Below are 12,954 nucleotides of genomic sequence, written 5' to 3'. Positions count from 1 at the left end.
AAAGAAAGAAGACTATCTTTATGACCTCAACATGTGGAAGAATTTCTAAAACAAACATGAAAAGCAAAATCCATAGATTCTTATCAACAGATGATTATTGAATACCTACTAAGCAAGACATTATTCCTTGTCCTTGTGATGTATCAGTGGTCAGAACAGAAAAGACAAAAATCCCTTTCATTATGGGATTTTTTTTTTTTTTTTTTTTGGCTGTGTTGGGTCTCTGCTGCTCGTGGACTTTCTCTAGTTGCAGTGAGCAGGGGCTACTCTTCGTTGTGGTGCTCAGGCTTCTCCTTTCAGTGGCTTCTCTTGTGGAGCATGGGCTCTAGGCGCACGGGCTTCAGTAGTTGTGATGCGCAGGCTCAGTAGTTGCAGCGCACGGGCTTAGTTGCTCTGCGGCATGTGGGATCTTCCTGGACCAGGGATTGAACCCGTGTCCCCTGCATTGGCAGGCGGATTCTTAACGACTGCATCACCAGGGAAGTCCTCATTATGCGATTTTACATTCTTATAGTTTATAAAATACAAAATATAATACTGTAATACATAATTTGTAATATTGTAAAATAAATACAGTACATAATAAATTACAGTCAGCCCTTCCTTTCTGTGGGTTCCACATCCACAGATATAGAGGGCCAACTGAATGTAGTATGACATTTTATGTAAGGGACTTAAGCACCCACAGGTTTTGGTATCCATGGCGTGCCAGAATCAATCTGTATCCATGAGGGACAACTATATACAGTATATAAGAAGGTGGAAAATGCTGTTTTCTCTTTCCCTTAGTGATCTTAATGCAGTTCCCTGGCTGTAAGTACCATTTATATGATGATGGTTCCCACATTTTAATTTCTGGCCCAGAATTCCACGTTTGTGTATTCAGTTGCCTACATGACAACTTCACTTGGATGTCCTATAAACATCTTAACATATTCAAAACTAAGCTCCTGATTTCATCTACCAAACCTCCTCCACCCAGTCGTCCTCCATTCAGCTGATACCAGTTCCATTCTACCAGTTTCTCATTATTTGGCTTCTGGTGCAATCTGGTTCCATCTCCTGTCATTATTTTTCCTAGCCTCTTGGGTCTCCTTTTTGTACTTTTTAACAAAGTGCTAGACTCCCACTGAGTGAAGGGCCTTTGCAGTGATTGTTCCCTCTGCCTGGAATATTCTTCCCTGAGCAATTGACATGGTGAACTCCCTCACCTTTTCTAAGTCTTAATGCCATTTTTAAAATGAAGCCCATGATGACTGCTCTATGCAGCTTTATAGCCATTGATCATTATTGCCTAGATTTGTTATTTCATTAATGATTTCAAGTCACGATGTTTAATTCTATAAGTTCTTCTTTGTTTATTAGCTGGAATACTTTTATAAAAAGAAATAATCCTTCATCAATTATTTGGTTATCCTGAGGTATAATTATACAACAAAGGAGAGAGAAATGCTTGATTCTTTTTATGAAAAGACTTTTAACTTTTGATTGAATGCCTTCAATGATTATAGGATCATTCATATTTTATGTCAGTCCTCTTCCAAGTTATATTCTAATTTGCTCTGAATTTCATTTTTTCTACTAATTTTTAGTCCCATAAGCTAGTCACTATAGATGTTACTATTATTTGCATTTTATGTATTAAAGTTGTTTTAATATAAGCTATAAATGGTTGATTTTATCTTTTAACAGAATAGTTTATTCCATTTACATTTATTGTAATTAATATACTTGAATTCATTTCTACCATCTTATTTTGGGCCTTTTCTTCAGCCTGCTTTCTTTTTTTCTTTTCTGTTATTGTCTACTTTTAGATTAAGTTGTTTTTCTTATTTTCCTCTTCTATTAATAAAGATATATACACTTTATTTTAATCTTTTTATAGTTACCCTCCTGCTAGACAATATAAAGACTTAGAATGCTCAAATTTTGATTAGTATTTTAGTTTTATCTTAATATTTTAACTGTTAATATTTTAACATTAAATGCTGTTAACATAAAATATGTTAATATTTTAACATTAGATGCTGTTGCTATTGATTTATACAGTGCTTTTTCAGATTCACCTCATGTTTGCCATTTTCATTGATTGTTGGCATATCTTTCATCTTAGCCCTTGCCTAAGAAGTTATTTCCCTTCTTCATGAAGTACTTACTTTATACATTCCTCTAGCGATGGCTGTTATTAATAAACGCTTTGAGGTTTTATTCTTTTGTAGATGCCCTTATTTCACCTTTATTCTTGAAAGATGGTGTTGATGGGAATACAATTCTGTCTGAAAATTGTTCTCTCAGTCTTTTGAAGATATTCCACAGTTCCTTTATCTTCCATTTTGAGAGATTAGTCATCAGTCTGTCATTCTGTTGTAGGAAATCTATTTTCTCTCTCTGGTGGCTTGTAAGATCTTCTTTTTGTTTTCAGTCTTCTATAATTTCACAACAATGTGCCTCAGTGTGGATTTCTTTTGATTTTACCCTCCTGGGGTTTGTTGCCTCCTGATTGTGAGGATTTATATATATATATTTTACTTTAAAAAAAATCTGGAAAATTATCAGCTCTTATCTATTTAAAAATGTCTTCCCATTCTCTTTAGTCTTTCTTGTAACTGTATTTCATCGTATACACCCTACCTCTTAAACTCTTTTGTTTTCCATCTAATGGTTTGTTTGTGATACATTCTGTGTATTTTCTCACTCTGTTTTCTTGGTTTCTTAGCTCTTCTTTTCTCCCTAATCTTCCATCTGAGAAATTCTTCTGAATAAGTTCTTCAAAAATATTTTCTAGTTCTCTAATTCTCTCTTCTACTTTGTTTATTCATATATTTAAACAAATATTGTTTCTAATTTCAATTATATTTTCATTTTTAGAGGTTTTATTTGGTTTTATCTTCAAATCTGCATGGTCAATATTGTTCCTTCATTTATACTTTAAGTACACTATTATATTACTACATAAATATTTATTTTTATTAATTATATTCTTATTATATAATTACCTTTTATTCAGTATCTGGTCATTCTAATATATGTAATTGTTGCATGTGTGATTTTTTTCTCTTCTTGATTCTGCTAGTTTTTACTCATAGTTGCATGTTTCTTCTTTTCTTTGTTTTTATTGTTGAGCTCCTAACCTTGGAAATTTAGATTGGGAAATTATTTGAGAGGGTTGGAATGTATTTCTCCAGAAAAAAATGTTTGTTTTTGTCAGGTGCCTGGGGGCACTACTGTCCTAGGGCTACTTTAAACTTCATTTCAGTTTGGAGTTTTTCCAATAACAGAGGTAATATAAATTTCACTTCTGATTCCACCATGGGACAGCCTATAATTATGAGTTCTCCAGACGGAATGTCTATCCCCCTTCTCCCAGAGCCAAGACTATAGCAGTATACATTTGGTATCTTCCTGTAATTCTTTCCCTTTACTTCACTGACTTATGCTTTTATGCAGGATTCTTTGATTTGCTTTTCTACTTTGTAAAGAATCAAGGCTTTGTGTTCTTTCCCTTATGTTTGAGTCCTATTAAAACCCAATCACCAGAGAGCTATCCAGCTGGATTCCAACTTTTATGTGAATTTAGGCCTCTTAGGATTTCTTTTTTTGGGTGCTGCTAGCCCAGTAATGTATTTTTAAAAATGGTTTTGCATTTTATCTAGCTAAATTGACATGTAAGATTAAAAAATCCGAATAGATGAGAAACCATGGAAGAACTGTGATGTTTTAGGAACTACCTTAAAAATGAGTTTTCTAGACTCAGAAGATGTTGTGGGCAAGTACTTGGAACTGTTATGAAACTGACACTTCTCATATTCTATAAAAATTTTTAGATCATAGGAAAAAATAGCCTTAATACAAAACCTAATGAAGATAGTTTCAATAAAGTTTGTGGGTCAGTCTCATTTGTGCCTATCAATTTAGGAATCTGGAAAAAAAACCACAACATTTTAAATCAGGATTTATTTCAGGAAGACAAAGATAGTTGACTATCAGGGAATCTAATATGTAAAGGATAAAATATATATTATCTCAGTAAATCCTGAAAAAGCATTGATTATATTCAACACAAAATTAGCATAGTACTTAGTAAACTAGGAATAGAAACATTCACAACATAATGAAGTATAGTTATTTTAATTCAGTAATTAATATATTGTTTCATGGTAAAAACTTGAGTTTAGAGCCCAAATAAAAGTGTCAAATTAGTGGTTTTATTTTTGAGAATCATATTTTTGTAGTTCAAGATGGGGAAAAAGGGATCACTAAAAGAGGAAGATTAGAATTGAAAGAGAAAAGAACCAAGAACAGAACTTTGAAAGTGCCCATAATCAGGGTTGGTGGGGGGGTAGAAACTGAAAAAGATGTCGTTAAAGAGTTTGAGAACCTAGGCAAAACAGCTTCTTGGAAAATGTAATGAGGAAAGAATTTTAAGAATAAGACAAGACCAAATGATGTAAAATATCATAGAATGGTTGAGAAAATAAAGGACTAAGGAAAAAATCATTGGATTTGAGTATTAGGAAGTTGTGGTGACTTTTCAGAGTGATATTTCAGTAGAGCGTTGTGGATAGAATACAGATTGTAGTTTATTGAACTGTGGACTCAAAAGGGAGTAGATACATGATTATACATTTCCCCACCTTGTTTGTTGGTAAAGAATAAGAGAAACAAGATAGACCTCAAGTTTTGTTTTTGGTTTTTAAATAAGCAATGGTATTTATAGACTAAAAGGAAAGAGACTTGTATAGAGAGATTAAAGACTTTGATGGAATATGTTTTGGATCTTAATACACTCAAAGGAAGTAAACTTTCAGATGGAGAGATTAAAGACTTTGATGAAATATTGTTTTGGAGAAGTCAGGAAACCATAGAGTAAAGAACTAAGTAGTAAGAATTAACCTTGGTATGGAAAGAGACACTTTATTATCTGAGAAAGAAAAAAAAGATAAAAATATGTGTTGAGCACACAAAGAAATTTAGGAGTGGGAGGAAGGAGATTAAGAGAATTAATGTTTAGCCTTGATTTCAATGAAGTGAGGTCATTTATTGAGACTAAAAGTATGAGTAGACTTTTGGAGACTTGAATAATGTAGGAAAAGTTCTCAATTGGTGATGTTTCATAGTAAATTAATCAAGGATTATTAAAAGATAAATTACCAGAATTAAGAGGAGCTGAAATAACATTAACTTACAGATAAGAAGCTTAAAATGTAGTGTTTTCCATTATGGTGTAATTATAAATGTTGTGGGTCAGGTTGCCTAGAGAGCACACTCTGAGACAGAAATTTGCAAACAGGATGTTTATTTTAATTTTTTAAATTATTTTTTTAAGTGGTTCTTGTTTACATGTTTAATCTTAATGAACAGACCAACTCGGCACACTAATCTTCAGGACACAAACAAGGAGCAGGCAGCCGGGGCTGCGGAGCCCAAGTCCGCCAGGACAGCCTGTCGACCCGCAGCAAACAGGATGTTTATTGAGTGATTGCTCTTGAGATCAACACCTGTGGTAGAAGAGAAGGAAGCAGGATTGGGCAGAGAGCTGTGATACAATCTTGGCGAAAGCTGCCACTAACCTCAGAGGGTGGGTGCCTTGCAGAGCTGTCCTGCATTAAGTTGAGGGGGCCAGGCTGCTATAGCCCCATGTTGATCTGTCATTAATGCAGGTAGCCCCTGGTAAGAGGATGTGACCTTGGGCAAGAAGGCTGTCTTTAACTGAGGGCATTTATAGCAAGGCCCGATGGCTAAGGTCTGTTATCTGACAGTACTTATGTAGTGGGAGAAGTTAAGTCTGTAGTCCTGAAGGGACAGGGCTTCACATTATAGCATCCACTTCAGTCCACCCCTTGTGCTACTTAAATCCACTTTTTAAGTATCACTTCTGGGACGAGGTCCTCCAGCATTCTGTTGGACCCATTTCTGTGGGGGAAGCTTACAAGAGGATAGTTAGTAGGATAAACCAAGGTCTGTATTAGTAAGCTGGGCTTGAGTGGCAATTGACAGTCCTCCACTCCCATCTCTTTATCTATTATACGTTGCCCTCATCCTCAGCTTGCATCTCTTCTGGTCTAGTTGGCTTATATTCTGAGCTAGTTGAGCCCCTGGTCACCATGCCCTTTACAGGCTATGGCTGTTGCGCTCATTGGTTTACCTTCAAATTTGGGCAAAGGAATACCTAGAGATGCCCAAATGGATCAATGGGGTGCCAAATATATTCCACCCTGCCTTATCTCCTAATGATGATCAGGGTCAATTATTCTTGACAGGATGATGATGCCCTTCTTGCATACTGCTTCTTTGGCAAAAGGATGCCAAAGTGCTTGGGTACCAACTATAGATTAAAAATCACTGAGTCTCCTTTGGGAGCAGGAGGGAAGCCTCGACATCTAGTTTGAGCAAGGGGGAAGCATTTGTCCTTAACAGGGAGGAGTGGGCCACTTCTACACATACTTGGAGGACTTAGCGGAATCTATGGATTCTGGATTTATAATGTATCAACTTAGATGACTCCTATCCCATATCTCATAGGCCCATTCTTTGCCAGCGACAGCCTTGACCTTGGCATAGTGGACTTAGAAATTAATTTTCTTTGGAGCTCTGCTAAGTACTGGGCCTATTCCTCAGTGTTCTCTGTCCTCCAGCTGCAGGAGATAAGATTGTGTGCTGCCACGGAGACCTCCTGACTTTCACACTTAGCTGTTGGTTTTTTCCCCAAACTTTGGATTTTAAAGAATTGAGATGTAATTCACATATCATAACATTCACCCTTTTAAAGTGTAAAATTCTTTGGTTTTAGTATATTCATAAAGTTGTATTTCTAATTCAAAACATTTCTATTTCAAAACATTTCCATCACCCCAGAAAGAAACTCTGAGCCCATAATACTCTTCATTCCCTTCTTCTAGCTTCTGGAAAGCACTAATCTACTTTGTCTCTATGGATTTGTCTATTCCACACATTTCATATAAGTTTTAATGAAATATGTGATTTTTGTGTCTGGTTTCTTTTACTCAGGATGTTTTCAAGGTTCATCCATATTATAGCATGTGTCAGTACTTCAGTTCCTTTTTATGATTAAATAATAATCCACTGTTTGGATATAGCATATTTTGTTTATCCACTCATCAGTTGATGGACGTTTGGGTTGTCTCCACCTTTTGGATGTTATAAATAATGCTGCTGTGAACATTCACGTACAAGTTTTTTTTGACATATATTTTTGAATTCTCTCAGGTATACACATAGGAGTAGAATTGCTGGATCATATGGTAACTCTATGTTTAACTTTTTGAGGAACTGCCAGACTGTTTTTCAAAGCAGCTGCGTGATTTTACATTCCCATCAGCAATGTAGGAGGGTTCCAGTTTTTCCACATTATGGTCGATACTTGTTTATATTTTTGACCAGTCACCTAGTGAGTGTAAAGTGGGATCTCATTGGGGTTTTGAGTTGCATTTCCGTAATGACTCAAGACAGCATGTGCTTGTTCATTTGTATATCTTCTTTGGAAAAATGTCTTAGTCCTTTGCTCATTTTTAAATTTTATTTATTTTATTTTTGGCTGCGTTGAGTCTTTGTTGCTGCACACGGGCTTTCTCTAGTTGCAGAGAGCGGGGGCTCTTTGTTGCGGTGCACAGGCTTCTCATTACGGTGGCTTCTCTTGTTGCGGAGCACGGGCTGTAGGCTCATGGGCTTCAGCAGTTGTGGCTCACGGGCTTAGTTGCCCCACAGCATGTGGGATCTTCCCAGACCAGGGCTTGAACTAGTGTCCCCTGCATTGGCAGGCAGATTCTCAACCACTGTGCCACCAGGGAAGCCCCTTTGCTTATTTTTTACTTGGATTGTCTTTTTGTCACTGAGGCGTTCTTTGGATATTAAACCCTTATCAGATACGTGTTTTGGAAATGCTTTCCCCCATTCTGTGGTTTGTCTTTTCACTCTTCTGATAGTGTACCTTTTTTTTTTTCTTTTGCAATGTTTGTTTATCCTTGTAGATATGCAATTATCATAGTTTATAGGACGTTTTTTAGTAATTAATTGGACTATAAGAAAAGCCATACAGAAAGTTTGTACCACAAAATTATGTCCCTAGGGATTAGGGTCCTCAGTAACAGAAATAAAGCTCAAAAGGGTCACTGCTCAGCAACCTCTGGTAACTAAAGAGAGCAGAACACAATCTGCTATTTGTGGAAATGAGACTTCGTAAAAATATCTTTCAAATATTCCCTATTACAAAAGGGAATGCCTATTAAAATGCCATTGTTTAGTCTATATAAAATATCCTTTCTACCCCCTCAAAAACTTTTTTTTTTTGCTTTAAGATAAAGAAAAGGCCATATTCCTAAGATACACTTTGTGAAAATTATCTCAATACAAGATCCAAAGATTTCCATTATTTACTGTCCTTACTCAAAATCACCTGCATGTACCAGATGCAATTTTCTAAACTTCATCATTGATGAGCCTATTCCAAACCAGAATTCTTCAGCAATACAAAAGACACAGGCTAAAATAGTCCTCACAGTTATACTTTAAAATAGATGTATTCAAAATATAAATATAATAATTCTCCAGACCATTATTTTTCCTAACGACTAAACTCTAAATTAAAAAAAAAAAGGAAGTTTTCAAACCAATGATGTGTGCAGCCCATTCTCATGACACAGTCATTTAAACTTCTCATTTTGCATGAGAAAGTTTTATTTCTTCCCTCTGTCTTGCAGAATAATTTAGGTTCCCACCTTGGGCACGATTCACCAAGTAGAGTAAGACCACAGATAAAAGAAAGAAACACAGGCAATGAAGAAAACTTCTAAAAACAGATATCCCCAAATATCCAATATCATGCCAGCAATGATGGAAATGACTGCCAACCCAAGATTCTGAATGGACTGCATGAAGCCATATGCAGTTCCCAGTTGATGTTTGGGAACTACAAATGCCACCATTGGCCATAATGCACAGGTAAGCCATGAGTAGAGCGTCCCAGGAGACACATAGCAATCCAAGGGTTCCACAGCCTGAAGGCCAGTATCATATGGGAAGCAAGAGTGGTCACCACTGCACACAGAACCCAGATGATGTTCTTTCCTTTTTTATCCACCAGAAGCCCAAATACTGGGGACATGGGAGCTGATATTACATACACAATACTGTTAATAGCACTCGCTGCCTGGGAGGAAAAGCCAAATTTCTCTGTAAAGAAAACTTTCTCAAGTCCAATGAAAGGGAACACAGCAATATAATAGCAGACACAGATGATAAATATGAGCCACAGGGGTAAGGAGAGGTCCTTCACATCAGTTAACTTTATAACTTCAGCTGTTTTTCCTTGTTCTTTATGAAGGATTCATTCTGCTCTCTGATCCAAGTAAGCAAGGGCCAAGGCACAGACTAGTGAAAGAATACATGTTCTGCCCCCGATCATAAGTGTGACCCCAAGGGTTATGTGACCAGCAGAACCCAATGAAGCTTCAACCTTAGAATACAGCCACCCCATGAGGTTCACGTTTACTGTACTTCCAATTCTAGCCATGCTCAGTTGGAGTCCAAACACCAAGTTTAATTCTTTGCCTTTAAACCAACTCACAGCATATGTATTCTGGGCAACTGCTAAGGACTCCCCACCAATCCCAAACACAAACCTTCCAAATTCCATCAGCCAAAAAGCGTGAACTATTCCACCCCGAGCAAAAACAACCTGTCCAACGCAAACAGAGCAACTAAACATAACGGCGCCCCATCGTATTCCAAATACGCAGTCTATCAAAAAGCCACCAAAGAAACACAAAACTACAATGGGCCAAGAATACCAGGCATACAGCATCATGAGTTTCGTGGTGTTCACCTGCATATCCCGTTTAACCAGAGTCTGAAGGGCAGCAGGATTATCATAGCAAAAATAGCTGCCGAAACCAAGGAAGCAACAGCACCAAAAGCTGGTGCGCCAGGTGACTGGGGTCGCAGAGGGCCAGCAGCGCCCCAGGGGCAGGGGGAGGTAACGGGGGCGCCTCTGCTGGCCTCGTTGGGGCTGCCAGGCAGCGGCGGGCCAACGGGAGACCGAGAGACGACAGTGACTCCTGATAGTGTACTTTTGATACACAGAAATCTTTCATTTTAGTGAAGTTCAATTTATCTAATTTTGTTGCCTGTACTTTTGGCTTCATGTTTAAGAAACCATCGCCGAATCTAAGGTTGTGAGGGTTTGCCCCTATATTTTCTTCTAAAAGTCTTATGGTTTTAATTCTTTCTTTATTGAAATATAGTTGATGTGCAATGTTGTGTTAGTTTTAGTTGTACAGTAAAGTGATTCAGTTATATATATATCTATTCTTTTTCTGATTCATTCTGTTAGATTATTACAAGTTACTGAGTATAATTCTCTGTGCTGTACAGTAGGTCCTTATTGGTTATATATTTTTAATATACAGTAGTGTGTATACGTTAATCCCGAACTCCTAATTTATCCCTTCCCCCTTCCCCTTTGGTAACCATAAGTTTGTTTTCTGTGCCTGAGTTATTACTCAGCCATAAAAAAGAATGGAATAATGCCATTTGTAGCAACATGGATGGACCTAGAGATTATCATACTGAGTGAAGTAAGTCAGGCAGAGAAAGACAAATATCATATGATATCGCTTATATGTGGAATCTTAAAAAATGATACAAATGAACTTAGTTATAGTTTCGGTTCTTAAATTTAAGTATTTGATCCACTTTGTGTTAATTTTTGTGTATTCTGAGTTAGAGGTTCAACCTTATTCTTTTGTATTTTCCCTACTGAATAGACTTGGTACCATTGTCAATAACTATCAGTGTATGAATTTATTACTGGACTCCATTGATTTATATGTCTGTCTTTATACCAGTACTACCCTGTCTTGATTACTGTATCTTTGTAGTAAGTTTGAAATCAGGAAGTATGAGTCCTCCAACTTTATTTCACATGTAGCTTTTAATTAATGATTTATAACCACCAGACTTTCATTCTTTTTCTCCAGAGCATAAATTCTCAGAAACTGCTCTAATTGTATTTTTCTTAGAATGTCTATTTCCTCAAATTCTCCAAGTCCTGATAACATTGCACCTGCTAAACCGTTTCTTCCCACTGGTGTACCATCCCAGTTCACCACGGGTGAAAATAACAATTGCACTGTCTACTTCGATCCAGGTTTCTTAGAATCTAGTTTTATAATATTCTTCTGGCTCCTTCTGGTCCATGTTGAGTAGGTGGAGGGCAGGTAGGAGGACCTGGATTCACCTGAGATCCACCACCAGTGATGGGTGGTGCTAGTCAGCCAGAGAATATTCAAATACCAAAATCTCATCTTCTCATATTTGCTTTCTCAGAGGGTACTGGTACTAACTGAAGCAGACTCTGAGACAGACATTAGTGTGCAGGGAACTTATTAGGGGCCCAGTATTTGTTGGGGAAGGAAAGGAAGAGGCATTGGGCAGAGGCAGAAATTGGGCTGTGATGCAGTCTCCACATAGCCTCAGCCAACTTTATGGGGAGCTCAAGCTGGGGAGGCCCTGCAGAGTTGCCCCGAGTTGGGGTGAGAGAGTAAGTAAACTTGTGTACGGACTGGTCATCTTATGGGCTTCTGTTTATGGGGGATGCAGCTGTCTTCAGCTGAAGGCAGTTCCTGGAGAGGGCTGAGAGTTGAGGAATCTGCCAGCAGCTCTTACAGCCACTGAGAAATAGGCCCTTTAGCCCTGAAAGGGGGATCTGAACGCTTATCACAGAGCCCACCATCAGAATCTGTCAACCAAGAAATATAATTCCAGTGATATGTCTGAGACAGTTACAGGCTTTTGGCATTCTCTTATTTTCCCACTGATATGAAAGAGGGGGTTGGAGAGCAGGAAGGCATTAGGCACTGGAGGTAGTACAGGACCAAATGCAGGGGGATTGTAGAGAAGGCTAACGCTGCTGAGGGGAGAGAAGACAGTTCTCTGATTCCATGATTGCCTCCAGGATCTGCTTCCACTCAATTGTGAAGAAATGGTAGCAGAAGGCTATATTTAATTTAATATAATTTAAAATTGTTTTGCCTTTACACAGCAGAAATTTATCTTCTCACAGTTCTGGAGGCCAGAAATCCAAAGTCAAGGTGTCACCAGGGCTGTTCTCCCTCCGAGGGCTCTAGGGGCAGATCCTTCCTTGCCTCTTCCAGCTGCTGGGGGCTCCAGGTATTCTTCGGCTTGTGGCTGTGTCACCATCTTCTGGCCCTCTCCTCTCTATTTTCTCGTCTTCTGTTTCTGCTTCGATACGGTTTTCTTCTCATTGGTCTGATGTGTAGTCATTGCTCGGTCAGCCTTTTCAGAGGTAGTTGTTCCATATGTAGCTGTAGACCTGGTGTATCCATGAGAGAAAGTGAGTTCAGGATCTTTCTACATTGCCACCTTGAACCAGAACTGCTGCATTTTATTACGACTATTTGCTTTTTGTTCTTCAGGAACTTAGCAGAGATCTCCTCTAACCCTACAGCACTGGTGTGACTTCGCGTGGTTTGTGAAGCTTTCTTCACCTAAATAAAGGAACTTTATTTTCAGAGGATTCTTGTTAGAGGAGTCATTTTGTTGGAGTTCACTGTTAGTGTCAATGACGTCGATTTATTGGTGTTGCATGTTGGGTCCTCCAGGATTCACGCTCTGAGACAGGGGTTATTGTTATGGTTGTATATTAGGGAGTGTCCTTGGGGTGAGACCTATAAGCAGGGCTGGGCAGGTGAGGAGCCCAGCTAGATAGAGGCCCAGGCTGGCAGCCTCTGCTGACCCCTTGGGGAGCTCTGGAGCTGAAAAGGCGTGTCAGAGATGCCTCACATTGGGCCAGAACTTCCAGTCCTTTATCCGTTGATTAGTCATTGTATGCAGGCTACTCCTGGAAGGGTGTGACTTTGGGTGAAGGGGTTCAGTGTGGCAGAGGCAGAGGGAGTCCTGAGAGGGCTGCCAGGCAAG

General features: G+C 38.4%; 1 pseudogene; it reads right to left on the bottom strand.

The window, feature by feature from the left end:
• Positions 1–8,673: 8,673 nt before the first annotated feature.
• On the bottom strand, positions 8,674–10,029 carry LOC103071383 (major facilitator superfamily domain-containing protein 1 pseudogene; annotated as a pseudogene).
• Positions 10,030–12,954: the final 2,925 nt, after the last annotated feature.

The sequence above is a fragment of the Lipotes vexillifer genome, unplaced genomic scaffold (assembly GCF_000442215.2).
Source record: "Lipotes vexillifer unplaced genomic scaffold, Lipotes_vexillifer_v1.1 scaffold559, whole genome shotgun sequence".
In the NCBI taxonomy this organism is placed as follows: domain Eukaryota; kingdom Metazoa; phylum Chordata; class Mammalia; order Artiodactyla; family Lipotidae; genus Lipotes; species Lipotes vexillifer.
This window is presented reverse-complemented; position numbering and strand designations above follow the sequence as displayed.